The sequence below is a fragment of the Triticum aestivum genome, chromosome 6B (genome assembly GCF_018294505.1).
Source record: "Triticum aestivum cultivar Chinese Spring chromosome 6B, IWGSC CS RefSeq v2.1, whole genome shotgun sequence".
NCBI classification, from domain to species: Eukaryota; Viridiplantae; Streptophyta; class Magnoliopsida; order Poales; family Poaceae; genus Triticum; species Triticum aestivum.
The window spans coordinates 702454468-702471650 of record NC_057810.1 but is presented as its reverse complement, the minus strand read 5'-3'; the positions used below and the strand labels follow the sequence as shown (position 1 = coordinate 702471650).

At 45.1% G+C, this 17183-nt stretch overlaps 1 pseudogene across 1 annotated transcript; it reads left to right on the top strand.

The window, feature by feature from the left end:
• Window positions 1–400: 400 nt before the first annotated feature.
• Window positions 401–6800, top strand: LOC123139647 (glutathione reductase, cytosolic-like; annotated as a pseudogene). Its single transcript, XR_006469623.1, has 17 exons — window positions 401–543; window positions 662–726; window positions 818–887; window positions 1221–1292; window positions 1394–1593; window positions 1918–1991; window positions 2093–2176; window positions 2792–2879; window positions 2969–3050; window positions 3387–3460; window positions 3934–4041; window positions 4157–4221; window positions 4513–4626; window positions 4719–4746; window positions 6136–6207; window positions 6317–6370; window positions 6471–6800. The product of XR_006469623.1 is annotated as a glutathione reductase, cytosolic-like (transcript).
• Window positions 6801–17183: the final 10383 nt, after the last annotated feature.

The window sequence follows — 17183 nt, the reverse complement described above, 5'->3', positions numbered from 1 at the left end:
GGAATATATCATGATCGATACAGATATCGATCGAGTTATCTGTTTCTTTATAAAGAAAAAAGTATTTCTATTTTCCATGTCCAATCGCTGGCCTCAGAATCTGTACAATAAATTAGATAAGTAGCTTAGCTAATCTAGTTCCCTACACGAATCTGTTGTCGATCTACTACTTTCTCCGTTCCTAAATATAAGTCTCTGTAGAGATTGCACTAGATGAACTACATATGAAGCAAAATGAATGAATCTAAACTTAAAATGCATCTATATACATCCGTAATTTATAGTGAAATCTCTACAAAGACTTACATTTAGGAACGGAGGGAATACAATTATTGCAATGATGAATACCTTAAACTAGGTGTAGATAGAAAGAATTTTGCTAGAAATGGAAAAGGGCTTTCTTTCTTAAAGAAGATGCTCAAGCACAGGGAGGCGCCCGTAGTCGCCGACGGCGAGGAGAGCTACGACTACGACCTCTTCGTCATCGGCGCCGGCAGCGGCGGCGTCCGCGGCTCCCGCACCGCCGCCGGCTTCGGGGCCAAGGTCTGCGCCCCCCCTCCGCTTGTTCCCCTTCCCCACCACACCCACCCCGTCGTTAATTACTGGTGTTGGACTTGTTCAGCTGAGATGCTGAGATTCGTCTGGCTGTGATTTCGTGCAGGTTGCGATCTGCGAGCTCCCGTTCCACCCCATCAGCTCCGAGTGGCTCGGAGGCCACGGCGGAACGTAACGCGCAATCCCGAATTACTTCCCTTCTCTGTGTTTCTGTCGCTGGAATCACGCTCTGAATCTATCCACGCGTGCTCGGTGCCTTCAGGTGCGTGATACGTGGCTGCGTCCCGAAGAAGATACTCGTCTACGGCGCATCTTTCAGGGGGGAATTCGATGTAAGTGGTCTTATTAGGCAAGCTAACTGTTGTTGTCCTGTCAAGTATGTTAAAAATAAACATTATTCCTTCCTCGGTTGACTACATATGGAGCGAAATGAGTGAATCTACACTCTAAAGTCCGTCTATATACATCCGTATGTAGTCCATATTGAAATCTCTTGAAAGACTTATACTCCCTCCATTCCAAAATAAGTGTCTCAACTTTGTACTAAAGTTGTACTAAGGTCGAGACACTTATTTTGGGGCGGAGGAAGTTTTTAGGAACGGAGGGAGTGCATTGGGAGCAGTGTTCTGGTGTGCTTATTTTCATTCCTTGTGTGACGGGTGCAGGACGCCAAGAATTTCGGGTGGGAAATCGACGGGGACATCAACTACACCTGGAAAAGGTTGCTGGAAAATAAGGTCAGATTCAGACACATCACCTTGGTTGAGCACATTCATCGTTCATACTCTGCACAAGTGTAGATGCGTGTGACCCAAGATCATGACTCTTTGTCATGCAGACTCAAGAAATTGTTAGATTAAACGAAGTGCACAAGAGAATCCTTGGTAATTCTGGCGTGACAATGATCGAGGGGGCAGGAAGTATTGTGGATGTTCATACTGTTGAGGTCACCCAGCCAGATGGTTCAAAGCAAAGACGACCAAGCACATATTGATTGCAACTGGTAGCCGGGCAACTCTGGTCAACATTCCTGGAAAGGTTTGGGAAGTTCCCCTTGAGATTTTTTTTTTATGTTACTTGTATTACTGGGTGATGTTAGTGCTAACATGTATCCTTAGCTCCTTGGGTGTTCCTCTGCCCATGTCTGGTTTCAGAATGTTTTAGTTTTCTTCCATGTGATTTACTCATTGTGATTGTATTGCCTTAGTGCTTCACATGATAACTCTTTCAGTTTGGAACACACTTACTTAGTCATCTTTCACCTGCCTTTGGGTTATTAAGGAAGCAAAGTATTACATTTCACTGTTTTCTGTATCCCTCTCGACCATTCTGACCTACACCAATGGGGATATTCAATTGCAGGAGCTGGCTATTACTTCGGATGAGGCTTTAAGTTTGGAGGAGCTACCAAAACGCGCCGTGATTCTTGGTGGCGGGTATGGTTCTAGATTTATTTAGGTACCCTGCACCATACTGTTATTATTTTTATTACCAACTGTCCCCAACCATAACTTTTTCATCTGGTGCGTCATTGCAGATATATTGCTGTTGAATTTGCTTCTATCTGGAAAGGGTTGGGTGCTGAAGTAGATCTATTTTACAGGAAAGAACTTCCTCTAAGGTATGTAGGTTGATCTGCTGTCGACATGGAGACCACACAAAATTTGTGGCCCTTTACCCAAATAATGTACTGCACAATTCAGAAGAATTTTCATGTAGTTTGTTTGCTTGGAGATGTGGCATCACACTGCCATGTGCTTGGAAGTTGCTAGTATCCATTTTTCCTTACTGATGAAGTGTCACTTGTTTTCTTACGGTACTCTGCTTAGTTACCTTGACCATCATGATGTTCCACTTGCAAATGAAAGTAAAACTCCACACAAGCAATGTAATTGTGTGGTTTTTTGCATTATACTGGAAAGTGGATGGTGTGATTTTAGCCTTTCCAGTAAGTAGTGACTGGCATTGTTCCAAAAGGTTGGAGCCTGTTATGTGCACGACTGCTTTAGACAGTACCTACTACCTAAATAGAAAAGATAATTGTTTAAATAGGAAAGGGATAAGATTAGAGTTAGAGATCGGATCGGTATCATTTAAGTTGTTACTTAGGGGTGAAGTAGTCCTTCCTATATAAGGGACAACAGATGTACCCATAATCAGTGGCAATAAGAGAACAGCTTATGAATATATTATCTCCCTTATTCATCATCCGAAGCTTATGTTCAGCCACTTGCAGAGGTTTTGATGATGAGATGAGAACAGTTGTTGCAAGTAACCTTGAAGGAAGGGGAATCAGATTGCATCCAGGGACAAATTTGACTGAGGTGATTTATGCTAAATTCATCAAGTTCAGTTCGCTTTCCTCATGTTCAGGCTGCAGTTTGTTTTGATCACTATCATTTATGTAAACCAGTTGAGTAAAACAGCCGATGGCATTAAAGTTGTGACAGATAAGGGGGATGAGCTCATTGCAGATGTTGTTCTTTTCGCTACAGGTAATTACCCATGATTGATTTTTTGGCACTTTATCTGTTCCATTTAAGCATTTCATTACGCAATCAATAATGGGACAACACGACACCACCTGGTTAGTTGAGTCTGTAGAGCAAAATTTTGTACTGTATTCTAAAACTTGTACTGATTTGTATTTTAAAAAGATAATTATCCACTTATTTGTTTGTCACGTATTAATCTGTTGTGGCTGGATGTGGAAGAATCAGACACTTCTGGTTTCCTTGCTCTGTTTAGAATATAACGTTTATCGTAAAAAAAAATTGCATTGAATATGAAAGTTCACACCTTATTCTTATGCCTGGTTTTAACTTGTGCAGGTCGTGCGCCGAACTCCAATAGGCTGAACCTGGAAGCTGTTGGTGTTGAGGTTGATCAAGTAGGAGCCATCAAGGTTTATCTTCTTTCTTTATTTGTCCTTACGGAACCTCCTAGTTGATATTATATATTCTTACATCTGAAATTTATTTCTCTTATTTCTGTTTCTACCCTGACAAAACCTCTTGTGAGCTCTGGTCTGTGTCCATATTATGCACTGGGCATGCTATTAGTTTCTGCATTGTATACTCTAGGCTATATGAATAATATTTACTTCTCACATTTCTACTTCTACCCTTACAAACCCACCTGTGAACTTGGGTGTGTGTCCATATTCTGCATTGTATTTGCTATTAATTTCTGCATTGTGTACTTTGGGTGGCATTCTGAATAATACGATTTGTTAATTTCAACTCCATCTCCATGTCTGTTTAGGTTGATTGGGTCTGTGTCCATATTATGCACTGTGTTTTCTATTAATTTGTTGATGGTATAATTTTGGCACCCTGAATAATACAGTTGTTAATTTTTGACTTCACGTCTGTTTAGGTTGATGAATACTCCCGTACATCAGTTCCGAATATATGGGCTGTGGGTGATGTTACGAATCGGATTAACCTAACACCTGTTGCTCTGATGGAGGCTACTTGCTTCGCTGTAAGTGATAGCTATTGTTTGTAATCCTTTCACAGTAACTCGTTCTGGTCGTTCTGCTTGTAGTCTTTGTTTTTAAAATCAGCACCATTTATTCTTCCCTATCTTTTCGTTGCAGAAAACTGTGTTTGGTGGCCAGACAGTTAAGCTTGATTATAAAGATGTACCTTGTGCTGTTTTCTGGTAAGTGATTACCTTAAGTTAGTTTAAATTACCTATTTTGTACTTAGATTTAGCAATTAGTTTCAAGCTTTTCTTTGAGAAACATGTGGTTCTGTATTTTGTTCATGTCACTACAGTTAGAGAGTAGGATGACAAGATAGCTCCTTTTGTGCCAATGAAACATGCTCCCATTTATCCCTAAAAACCTCTGCTAGACTACCACTAGCTTCTGTGTTTTTCGAAATGTGCTACTTTATTGCACTATCATCCCCTCAGTGTTATAATATGAGATTATGGATTTTGTCAAATCAGCATTCCACCACTATCTGTCGTCGGTCTCAGCGAACAAGAGGCTTTGGCAGAAGCCAAGAATGATCTTCTTGTTTACACATCAAGTTTCAACCCAATGAAGAACAGCATATCCAAGTAAGTACCTGATGTATCATGAGATTATCTGTTAAACAGTAGTTTCTCGTGGCGAAGGTTTCTGATTTGATTCTTTTTTATTAATCTTAAAGACGCGTGGAGAAGTCTACCATGAAACTGGTGGTTGATAGCAAGAGCTACTATATCGCGCCCCCCCCCCCCCCCCCGGCCCCCGCGTCGCTCCCAGGGGGCGACTCGGGTGGCGAAACCCTAGCCGCCACCTCAAACTCCCCTCCTCCCCTCCTCCCCTCCCTCCCCTCGCCGTCGCCGGAGGATACCGGCGGGCGTAGCCCTCGCCGGTGGACGGCGGCGGCGGGGCCCTTGTCCGTGGGCTCGCGCGCTGCTGTTTGTGCGCTGGAGCGGCGGGAGCGCGCGGTGGCGAGGCAGGCGGTCGTCTGCGCTCAGGGGAGGCCGTGATGGTGTGGAACGCATGCGCGGTGGCGCTGCTGTGGCAGCGGCCGGCCGCTGCTGCGAGCTGCAGAGATGAGGGCGCCCAGATCTGGGCTGCGCGTTTCTGCCCCAACCCACCCGTCCCCCTCCTTCCACCCCTCCCGGCCGCCGTCGGTGGTAGCCGCTGGGCGGGTGAGCACGCGCGCGGCAGTCCTTGACGGCTGCTGCTCTGCTGTGCCCCGGCGGTTCCTGGCGGTGGAGGCTGCGGGCCGGCGCGGCGGCGGCGCGGTGCAGGTGGCTGTTGTCGCCTGCTCGTCGCGCTCCCGGCGGTGGCCGGCCTGCTGGCGCTGCGCCGGTCGGTGCTCCTCCTGCGACTACAACGTTCCTAGGCATCCCTCCATGTGTGCTGGTCTTCTCCGGCGTTCTTCTCCAAGTCCGGTCTGCCATTGCATCTGAGGTCCCTGTTCATGGGTCGGGGCGAAATCCCCGCGCGGCGACGGCCTGCGCTGTCAACGGCGACGCCCGAGGGTGCCGTCACCTCCTTGGAGGCGTTGGCATGACCCTGACCAGATCTCCTCCTCGAGCACCGGGAGAAATCCCAGGTCCGGCCTCCCGGACCGGGCAGCGGCGGCGTCTCAGCGCCGTTCCCTTCTTGTAGGCGCTGCTTTGGCTGCAAGTGGAGTTTGATGCGGCAGATGGAGGCTGGTGATGCATCGCTCTGGCGTAGACTGCTACACAGGGAGCGGATCGCAATGTATGCCAGCGCCCGCGCTTCTCCAACGGTTGCTACACCAGTTCCTGTTGAGCCCTGCCCTTCACCCGCCGACTCTCTAGGCACATGGGTGAGAGGTACGTTGGCCTGGGCAGTCCTGGAGCTGCAATCGTCCCTGGAGCTGTCTGGCAATGGCAGTGACGCTGCCCTGCTGGGCGAGGCCTAATGTCGTTGCGTGTCTATAGTTGAGGGCACCTCCTCACCTAGTTGTAGTCGCTTGGTGAGGACGGTCGTGTATTTGTGTGTGTGTGTGTGTGTGTCCCTCCTTTCTGGAGGTTGTACCCCTGATGTCTTCCTGTTCAATGAAATGAAACGCAAAGTCTCTTGCGTTTTCTCGAAAAAAACTGGTGGTTGATGCTGAGACCGATAAGGTACTTGGTGCAGCCATGTGTGGACCAGATGCAGCTGAAATTATGCAGGTATAAGCATTTGTGGAATTCCCGTGTTCTTTTTTTTTTAAGATGATTTATTTTTCTGTTACCCGTTCGATGCATTCTATTCCTAAGCTTGTAAACGACACAAATGCAGGGCATTGCTGTTGCGCTCAAGGCTGGAGCTACCAAGGCGACCTTCGACAGCACCGTAAGTCATCGGAACAGATCGCCACCACATTACGACGGTGTCTCGGATATCAGTGTTTTTTCAGGTTCTAAAAATGGTACCCTGTTGGCTGGCTTTGCAGGTCGGCATCCACCCTTCTGCGGCGGAGGAGTTTGTGACGATGCGGACCTTGACCAGGCGCGTGAGCCCGCCATCCAAGCCAAAGACGAACTTGTAAGCAAGTTGCCTGCAATGTTTTGGACCAAAATTATACGGGTGTGGCCACGGGAACTGTAGACACAGACTCTTGTTTCAGTTTGCTAGCCCTGCTCTTGGCATTTGACCTGAAAGTGTGATACGGTGTATTTGATGATGATAGAAATAAGTTTCTGTGGAACAGTTTGTACAGAAATCCTGGGTGTTGTCATGATTTCCAACCCAAATAAGCCCTTGATGTTGAAATGTTTTCCCATTTTATGGCCTGCAGTAGTCCCTGAATATTATAGGCTGCTCATTTGCCTTCAGGTTTCCGTCTCCCAAGTTTTGCTGTTTGTTCTAGGGGGGCCTTCAGCCCCGATTAGGCAACCCGGCGCCTGCAGGTTCCTTGGTTGGGCCTGTTTCGATGTTGGCCCATTCCAGTACACGCAGCACTCTACTAAAGCTCCCCTTATTGACCAACAGCGGAATTCATTAAAAAGCGCAAAAAACTGTGTAAAAATAAAGCTCCCCTTATTGACCAACCACTCTACTAAGCAAGCTCTAGTGAATAATTAGGGCTTAAACTTTTTAAGAAGTAAGTATAGCCACGCTATTTACTGCATATACAAATTAGAAGAACGTGTTTTTTGAAATAAAAATGTGATGAAAATTTGAAGGTTCGCAGATTTCAAAACAAACCACGAATTAGAAAGGAGTTCACAAATTCAAAGAATTTCCATGAATTTGGGAAAAGTTCATAAACTTGAATTTTTTTCATCATTTTGAAAATTAGTTCATCGATTTTACAAAAAGTTCATTGCTATTGAAAAAAATATATTCAATTTTGAAAAAAGTTCATCAGTTTTGAAAAGAAAGTTCATTGATTCAGAAAAAAGTTCATCAATTTTTTCAACATGTTCATCGAATTGAAAATAGTTCATCAACAAAACAAACTTCATCGATTTAAAAAAAATCATTGATTTTCAAAAAGTTCATCAAAAAATATATGAAAAAGTTCATCAATTTGAAAAATCAAGTTCACAAAAATGTTTATCAATTTGGAAAATAAGTTCAAAACATCGAATAGTTTTCATCGATTTGAAAAATAAGGAAGAAGAAAAAAAAAGAAAGAAAAAAGGAACGGAAATGTAGTACTAATAAAGAACGCGAAAGATGAACAATGTCAGATGATGTAGTGTGGCCGGGTGGTTAGCGCGTCGCGCCTTAGAGCATCTCCAACAGTCGTCCAATGCGTTGGCGGAAGAAATGGGGTGGCGTGGGCGGTGGCGGCTAGATGGGGTAGGTGGAGTTGCGATCAGGCGCTCGAGTGTCCAGCGCGCGGGAGCGGGTGCAGCAAATAAACGACGCGTGATGGCATTTTTGCCCGCGCGCCGAACTGGTTATGCCACGCGCGCGATTTTTGCGCCTCCGCTGGAGCACCCGGAGCGGTAGCGCGCGTGCAAAAAGCATTAATTTTTCAGTGCAGCGCTTATATAGCGCGTCTGTTGGAGATGCTCTTAGTATAGGAGGTCACCGGATCGACTCATCCCTCCCGCAATTCTTTTGCGTTTCTGGAAATAGGAGAAAGAAAACCTACAGATATATGGGCCAGCCCAATTAACGCGGCTGCAGGCGCCGGTTAGGAAAATTGCCTTTAACCGTAGGGTTTGCCTTTGTTCTAGTGGTCGGTCTCTGGTCTTTGTCTGGGCCTTGGCCTTCACTTGTGGGCCATACAAAGCTGAGGTAGATAGATATCAACAACACGGGAAATGCCCTTTGGTGTATATACACCTGATGTGGGGAAAATAATAGTAATAAAGTCAAAAAAGTTCATAAGTTTTTTTGAATCAACTTGCGCACAAGAACATAAAGTTTTACGAATAAAAAACTGTGGTGGACTTCAGGGCCAAAAACAACAATTTATTGCTATATATAAGTAACATTCACGCTTTCATGGCCTGTTTTTTTGGGGTTTTTTTGCCCTGAACTCAATGTTTTTTTTTCTTCCATGGAATTATTTTTTACGAGTACAATGAAAGGTCAAGTATATTTTAAAAGTATTTTCAGATATTTTTGAATTATTAGGGAATAGCTTCCCCCCGAGTGCAGCAGAGTCGCCGATTGCCTTGACCACCAGCAGCCTTGGCGTTGCCGACCCGCGGCTCTGCGAGGCTGCCTGCCGGCTCAGTGCCTGCCAACACAAAAATGCCAGACATACAGGATCTTACAGGCAATTACAGGCTTCTTATAAACTAACTAAACATGCCCCCTCCTCTGATTTTCAGGTGGGTGGGCCCTTGTTCCTCTTAATCTTCAATTAAAAACTGGAGCGCATCAGCACGGCCGCTACCTAGTGCAGTTTATTTGTTTGGGTAGTAGAAATACAGATCTTTTCCCCCCGTGTTCCACACACGGCTTTTTTTTTTTTTTTTTTTTTTTTTGCGGGGGATGTTCCACACACGGCTTGTCTCATCACTTCATGGAGACGGAGCCAAATGGTCCTGAATAGTAGTGGTTGGTAGCAGCGCAATACTCCTAAAATGGTCCCTCGTGTTTTCTCGCTGTCCCTGTTTGCATATACGCATAAAGTAGACCGAAACCGTGTCGCTGGACACCGCCGCTTCTTGCAACCCACCGATCATCGGTTGCTGCCGCCTTCAATTCCGCCTGCAATGGAGCAGATTATTATCTTCAGCAGCATTGCAGAGCCATGCTGACCTCGGGTCGGGTCGGCTCTCGAGGCTGCGTCCGTGGCTGGCTGCCTGCCTCTGCATCTGCCCCGGTGCATGCCGGAGCCGCACCGCCCAATCCCGCGCCTCCGCCTCACCGCCCGGGCCCGTCAACCTGCCATGAGCCATGAGTGTGCCGTGGAAAAGAATATCGGCATCAATGCCTGCGCTACTCCCTCCGGTCCTTTTTACTCTGCACATTAGATTTGCCGAAAGTCAAACTTAGCTAAGTTTGACCAAATTTATATTAAAAATTATTAGCATCTATGATATCTAATAAATATAATATGAAATTATTGGAGTACGTCGCACGGCCCAATCCCGTGCCGGCGTCCATCCATCTGCCTGCCTTTGCTGCACTGCACACACGGTTAAAAGTACGCAGACAGGAGGAGTAAAACTTGACGCGGTTTCGGTGCTTGCAACCTCTGCCCGTCTCTTCCCGGGTATGGTAGGTACTCTCCCTTGGTTTGTTGGCTTGGTTCCATGCGTCAATGCACCGCAGAGTGCGAGTACAATCTCACGCGGCTTCGGTGCTTGCAACCACCTCTGCTCGCCTCCTCCCATCCCTGGGACCGGTACTATCCCTTGGTTTGTTGGCTTAGGCTTCAGGGAAGTGCAAGGATGAACCTGGATACTCCCTCCGTTTTTTTTACTCTGCATATTAAAATTGATTGAAGTCAAATTTCATAAAGTTTGAGCAACTTTACAAAAAACAGTATAAACATTTATCATAACAAATCCATATGATGTGAAAGTACATTCAATAATAAATCTATATTGCTTATGTTAATATAATTTTTATGAACTTGGTCAAAGTTTATAAAGCTTGATTTTTACCAAAGCTAATACGGGGACTAAATAAAAACGGAGGGAGTACATATGAATCCATTTTGGAAAACACATTTCTAAATGTTAAAAAAATCTGAAAAAAGATTGCACAGGTATGTCTTCGGGTTCTATGCGCGTGTATAAAGTTTCACCGAAAAATAGTGCAAAAAAGACATAAAATTGTGTCGTGGAACACTATTTAGAAGCACAGAAATTTGTTCTTTTTACGGTGACATGACAAAAAGATAGTTTTTCACAAAACTTTGTGCCACGTACTCACATTTGCGGACATGTATGTGCGATATTTTCTTTCAATTTTTTTGACATTTTAGAACGTGCTTAAAATTGAATTTTTTTAAAAAAAAGTGGGTGCATACGCCCATGGGGGCAGGGGGCGCCCTCTCCTTGGCTTGGTCCCATGCATCAATGCATCAACGAGCGTGTCTTTTTCATGCATGGTGGCATTCGTCGCGTCTCATGCATTTATCATGATCCGACGCCCAAGTCAAACGAGCGCGACGTACGGGACACGCACACAGTACACCACACCGCACCACACGAAACAAGCCAAGCACGCGGGCTTGACTTCACATGGAAGTTACGCATGTCGTGCTCGTGATGAGGTCGCTGGCTATTATTGGCCCTCCCTCTTGCTCGATCCTCCGTCCGTCATTGCCTAGCTGGCTACAAAGGCCTACAGATGAGATGCATGAGCTAGTCAACCGGCGTTAATATGGTCTCTGGGATTAGCTCCAACACCCAATAATTTGCTAGCAACTGGATGGCCGATCGACAAGCTACGTACACTCCAGATCGGTCACCAGCTACCTACAGATCGGCATGAACGTACCGGTCGACAGACAAACACACGGACAGACAGACAGACGCAACCAATGCCCTTCAAACTTGAATCATTGCATGCCAATATATGGACTACGTACTCCCTCCATCCCAAAATTATTGTCTTAGATTTGTCCAGATACGGATATATGACAGTGCATAAGCTGGCCCGGCCCTGCCTCGCCTCCCATGGATAGTGGCTAGCAGATCGGTCGATGCGTTGCGCCGAGCAATGCCATCAATGCGCGCGCTGGAATGGAACAAGACCTAGCTGAGCTAGAGCAGCGGCTACCTGCCCCGGAGGCCCGGACCAAGTTGCAAGCAAGGAAAGAAGATCGTTGGGAGCGCAAGACACAATCCCACAAGTACAAGCCAAGTGCGTGGCCGGAGATGAGAAAAGGGAGGGGAGGAAAAGGCAGCGCAACCGCCGGTTGGCCGCCCTTTTCCGGCCGCCCATGCAGGTTGCGGTTCCGCCGCCAAGCCAACGGTCCGGCATTGATCACCGCCGCGCTCCTCACCAAGCAACGCCCGGGACGGTTCGGGGTTGCGCAGGGCCGGAACGGGATGGCATTGCACCGTCTTTCCACGTGAGGCAAAGCACGCCGACGCGCCAACTTTTTTCGGTTTTTCAGTTACGGGAACCACGACGAAGCCACGGCGTTGGGTGGATGCCAGACGTCGGCCTGTGGGCGGTCACTTGCGCCTTGCGGAGTGGATCCTCACCGGCGTCCTGCCCGGGGCCGGCCATGGCCATCAATCCTCGCCTGCAAGGACCCCGTGCACGCAGCCGCGGCCCGTCGTAAATGCAGCGCCAGAGTTACCCGTGGAGGTGGAGGCATGGTCACGGACCGTGTGATCGGCAGGCTTGGTGGGGAATTTTCACTGCTCTACTTCCTGCCGAACTGAGTTACCCGCTTTGTTCCCAAACGGAGCTTCAGTGGTCGCAACATTTCCTTCCTTCGTATACAAGCATGTCAGCCAGTGATCCTCCTACGCGTCTGCGGCCTGCACGAGCCCCAAACCGGAAGAACCATCACGCGCCATCCTAAATTTGGACGCGCCAGTTATGTCCGGCTGGAGTGGTGTACAACCATTTGCATTTGCAGCTAATTCTATTCGCAAAAAAAAAAATTATATTCAAATTTCGTGCTACAGTGACTGCTGGTGGGGTGCTACTGTTTGGTCGCTGTATTCAGGTGTATATGGAAAATGTACAACATGTATTAAACAAATTGAACTTCAAAACATAAATTTAGAAAAATGTTGACCGTGCATAAAAAAGTTAGTCTATTTCAAAAATATTATACTTGTATAAAAAATGAGAAAAAGTAGTCATCAAGCATATAGTTTTACAAAGAATGTTAATCATGTATTTAATAAATATTAAGCATGTATAGAAAAATGTTACTGATGCATCCGGAAAATATATAATGTGTAGTGAAAAAAGTAGTCACCGAATAAATATATTTAAATAATATTAATAATCTAGCTAAAAATGAGAAACATTTATAATATATACAAAAAATGTACAATGTATATGAAAGAAAAGTAGACACCAATAATATATGTTTGAAACAATGTTAATAACGTATTTAAAATATGTTAAACGTGCATAAAATTTTTTATTTCAAAATGGAAAAGATTTATAAAAATATGTTGCTAATGTGTACGAAAAATGTACAATGTATACGAAAGAAAAGTAGACTTCAATAATACGAATTTAAAAAATGTTAATAACTTATTCAAAAAATGTTAATAACATATTAAAAAATGTTCAAAATGCATAAAAATAATGATCTAGATGTATAAAAAATGTAAAAAAATGTATGGAAAAATGTTCCTGATGCATACGAAAAATGCCCATTGTGTGCAAAAAAAGTAGACATGTGTTAAAATACCATGAAAGAAGCAAAGAAAACAAAAGAAAATGTAAGAAAAAAAGAAAAGAAAGAAACAAAAGGAACATAGAAAGCAGATTAACAACAAGAAAGAAACAAAATAGAATGAAAAAGGGAAAAATCGAAATAAAAACAAAAAAGAACTGAAGAAAACCAAAGAGAAACAGAAAAATAACGATAAAAACCGAACAGTGTAACCAGTGGAAAAACATATTACCGTGTTGGGCCGGCCCAGTACTATAGCGCACAAAATTGCTTCGGGCGAGGCCGAAGCTACATTTGGTACAAGCGAGATTATAGATTTTGTGCATGCAACCCAACGAGGCCCACGCGGTGCAAGTTTGGGTGTTTGGTAGGCTGGGCTGCATGCATTTCTCGGTCCACACGGAACTTAAAACAATCCTGGGCCAGGCTGAGCGAAACGGCTGATTTAGTAATTTCTCATGAGCTAGGCTCACTCGAGCCACACGTGGCACTTCCCTGCAAGCGCTGGGAAGAGGGAGCTGGCGCGGCGTCTCATAACTCCTCCCCTCTCTCCCCGTCACTGCCCACTCCCATTCGTTCCACCTCTCTATCTCTCTCTCTCTCTCTCTCTCTCTCTCTCACACACACACACACACACACACCGCCCCTTGGAGCTCTCGAATGGCCGACCTGCGCCGCCCCCCACTCCCATCATTGCCAGCACCAAACCCGTCCACGACTGGTGGGTATCTGACCTGACTTGAACCGGCATTGACTTGATGCCGGCTTCGGGTGTCGTCCCCCATCTACACCAGGCCGTGGTTAGTGGCCATTGACTCACTGATGCCATTCATGCCGATCCGTGCAGCTGCGGAGGAGAGCACGTCGACGGCCGTGACCAATAGTTTTTGTAACCTCGGGTGAGGGTTTTCTTCCCTTGCTCTGGTCCAAGCTGAGGAAGGCGTGGCCGGAGGATCGATGATTGGGCCCTTTTCCTCCATCACGCGTGTCATGAGGAACACTGATGTAGTGGAGGATCCTCGGATTGGGCCCTAGAATAGTCAGTTCATCTGCATTTCGCGGCTAGCATTCCTTTTACTGGGAACCGCTCCTGTAAGCTATTTGTTCCCCGTGATCAAGTTAGCAGTTAGGTTTTTTTGCCTCATTCTAAATAGATTGGATTTGAGTGCACTTGATTGGCTTTGATTAGATTGGTTTGAATCCAATCTATTCGGAGCCATGCTATGTGCCTGCTTAGGGTACTAATGCTAATGCTCTACACTGGCTAGGTTATTCTTGCTATCATGACAATGCTACATTGGTAGTTAGGGTGTTCTTAGTCTGATCACAATGCTAGTTAGGGTGTTGGTGCTATGATCATAATGCTAGTTAGGGTGTTCGTGCTATGATCACAATATTGGTTAGGGTGTAGCTATAATCAGAATGGTTTCCAGGTTGTTGTTATGATCATTGTAGTCTGTGTGCACAATCATATAGTAGGGGATGTGTTCTTGCACAATCATAGTAGGAGAATGCATGTGCATGCATTTTGTATAGTTCCATGATATATTGATCATAGCACTGCCCAATTGTGACTGCCATGATCAGTGGAAGATGCTATGATCAGTGCAATCGGGAACAGATCATAGAAATGCCTAATTGCATTCGTTCATGATCAGTGCACCATTGCTATGATCACAAGACCACAGCACTGATCATAGCAATGGTGCACTAATCATGGCAGAATGCAGTTGGTCATTGAGCACTGGTCATGGCAACGATGTACTAATCATGGCAGAATGCAGTTGGGCATTGCTATGAACTAACAAGGTCATGAAGATGTAGTGGGACACTGGTTACTTACTCTCTTCAACTAAACTCACAAGGTCACCAGATGTAGTGGGGCACCGCCGATCGAGTGGCATAGGTCATAGCTGTCGTCGAGGTGGCTGAGGACATCATCCCAGTGAATCCATGACTCAGGAGAGTGGACATGCTAGGAAGTCTGGCCAAGATGAGCAAGCCATTGGGGATTGGCCGTTGGCCTAGCATGGCCATGAGGAGGGGGCACGGGAGCCACTCAGGTTCTACGTGCCCATCAAGGACGTCGAGGTCATTGCCATGTTTGTCATCCCCGAGGCCTTATATCCGGTGATGAAGTAGTGGCTCATCCTGTAGCCTCCTCGTGTCCTCAAACTGTCTGCAAACAAATGGTGTGAGTTCTGGGTCCAGGTCCAGATCTTCCACGAGCAGATGGTGTTGTGGAGGGGTTGTCACTACTTCTGCGAGAAGCACAAGATCATCTCTGGTGACCTGCTTGTCCAGATGCTTTCAGAACTGGGCTTCAAGGTGTAGATCTACAGCGCCAACACATCCACCTTCTGCAGGGTCAGGTGCACCATGCATTGCTGCCTTGGTGACACCGGTCATGCTTTTCCTCCTATCTAGTTTTCTTGTTTCCAAATTAATTGTTTAGTGTTGGAATGTTCTGAACTTATTGTTTGTTGTTTGTTAAACTGTATATTTTTCTTAGGGATCAGCACCCTGGGGTTGTGCATGGGCATGGGATGCCTCTGTCGTCTTTGATGAAGGTGGTAGTGATACGTCTCCAACGTATCTACTTTTTTAAACACTTTTGCCCTTGTTTTGGACTCTAACTTGCATGATTTTAATGAAACTAACCCGGACTGACGCTGTTTTCAGCAGAACTGCCATGATGTTGTTCTATGTGTAGAAAAGAAAAGTTCTCTGAAAATCCACGGAGGCACTTTTTGGAATTAATAAGAATTTTTGGCGAAAGAATCAAGACCAGGGGGCCCAGGGCCTGTCCACGAGACAGGGGGGCCAGGGCATGTCCACGAGACAGGGGGCGCCCCCTCCTGTAGGGCGCACCCCCTATCTCGTGGGCCCCCCTGGACCAACACCGACCTCAACTTCAACTCCATATATTCACGTTCGGGGAGAAAAAAATCAGGGAGAAAGTTTCATCGCGTTTTACGACACGGAGCCGCCGCCAAGCCCTAATCTCTCTCGGGAGGGCTGATCTGGAGTCCGTTCGGGGCTCCGGAGAGGGGGATTCGTCGCCGTCGTCATCATCAACCATCCTACATCACCAATTTCATGATGCTCACCGCCGTGCGTGAGTAATTCCATCGTAGGCTTGCTGGACGGTGATGGGTTGGATGAGATTTACCATGTAATCAAGTTAGTTTTGTTAGGGTTTGATCCCTAGTATCCACTATGTTCTTAGATTGATGATGCTATGACTTTGCTATGCTTAATGCTTGTCACTAGGGCCCGAGTGCTATGATTTCAGATCTGAACCTATTATGTTTTCATGAATATATGTGTGTTCTTGATCCTATCTTGCAAGTCTATAGTCACCTCTTATGTGTTATGATCCGACAACCCCGAAGTGACAATAATCGGGATACTTCTCGGTGATGACCGTAGTTTGAGGAGTTCATGTATTCACTATGTGCTAATGCTTTGTTCCGGTTCTGTATTAAAAGGAGGCCTTAATAACCCTTAGTTTCCGCTAGGACCCCGCTTCCATGGGAGGGTAGGACAAAAGATGTCATGCAAGTTCTTTTCCATAAGCACGTATGACTATTTACGGAATACATGCCTACATTACATTTTTGAAAACTTTTGAATGCATATGTGAAAACTTGATAGATCTGTCAATAAATATTTTGTAACACTAAAACACCGAGTTTTTGAAGACTAGACAAAGTGTCAATGTAGTTTATTCCCGAACTCACATGACAAATATCTATCTATTCCCTTGCATTTTATTACCTAGCTAACGAATGTACACATGCAGTGTCTGTTGTGCCAACCATTTAAACTATGTTTTCTATAATAATCATTGTATCGGTAAACTTTCTTAGATTTGTTCTTGAGTATTGTGAACCTAGCTTACTATTATACTAAATGTAGTATAGAAACAATATGACATCCTCAAAGTTTCTTTCTCCGAGTTAGTTCTAATTCTAATTTTTAGCTCTTAGTGTTCAGCCGTTGATGATCATCTTTTTTTAAATGGACTATATCATATTTTAGTGTTGATTGAATTTTGCAACTAATCATAATAGAGGCGTATAAAACTAGTTGTTACATTCAATTATTATGGACATCTAGGATGAGATGGTTCCAAAAAAATTCATGCTATATAAAAATGATATGATTTTATTGAATAAATAAATGAGAAATTAGGTTAAAGATATGCATGACATTACTTGATAGATATGATTTTATTATGAAAGTAACTATGCAATTAATATAGAATTTTATAAGATGCTTAGAGAGAAACTTCATCAACATATACACAAGATGCACGTCGGACGACGATGCATGCATGATTACATACTCCTTGTGCCTGCGATTTAAAAT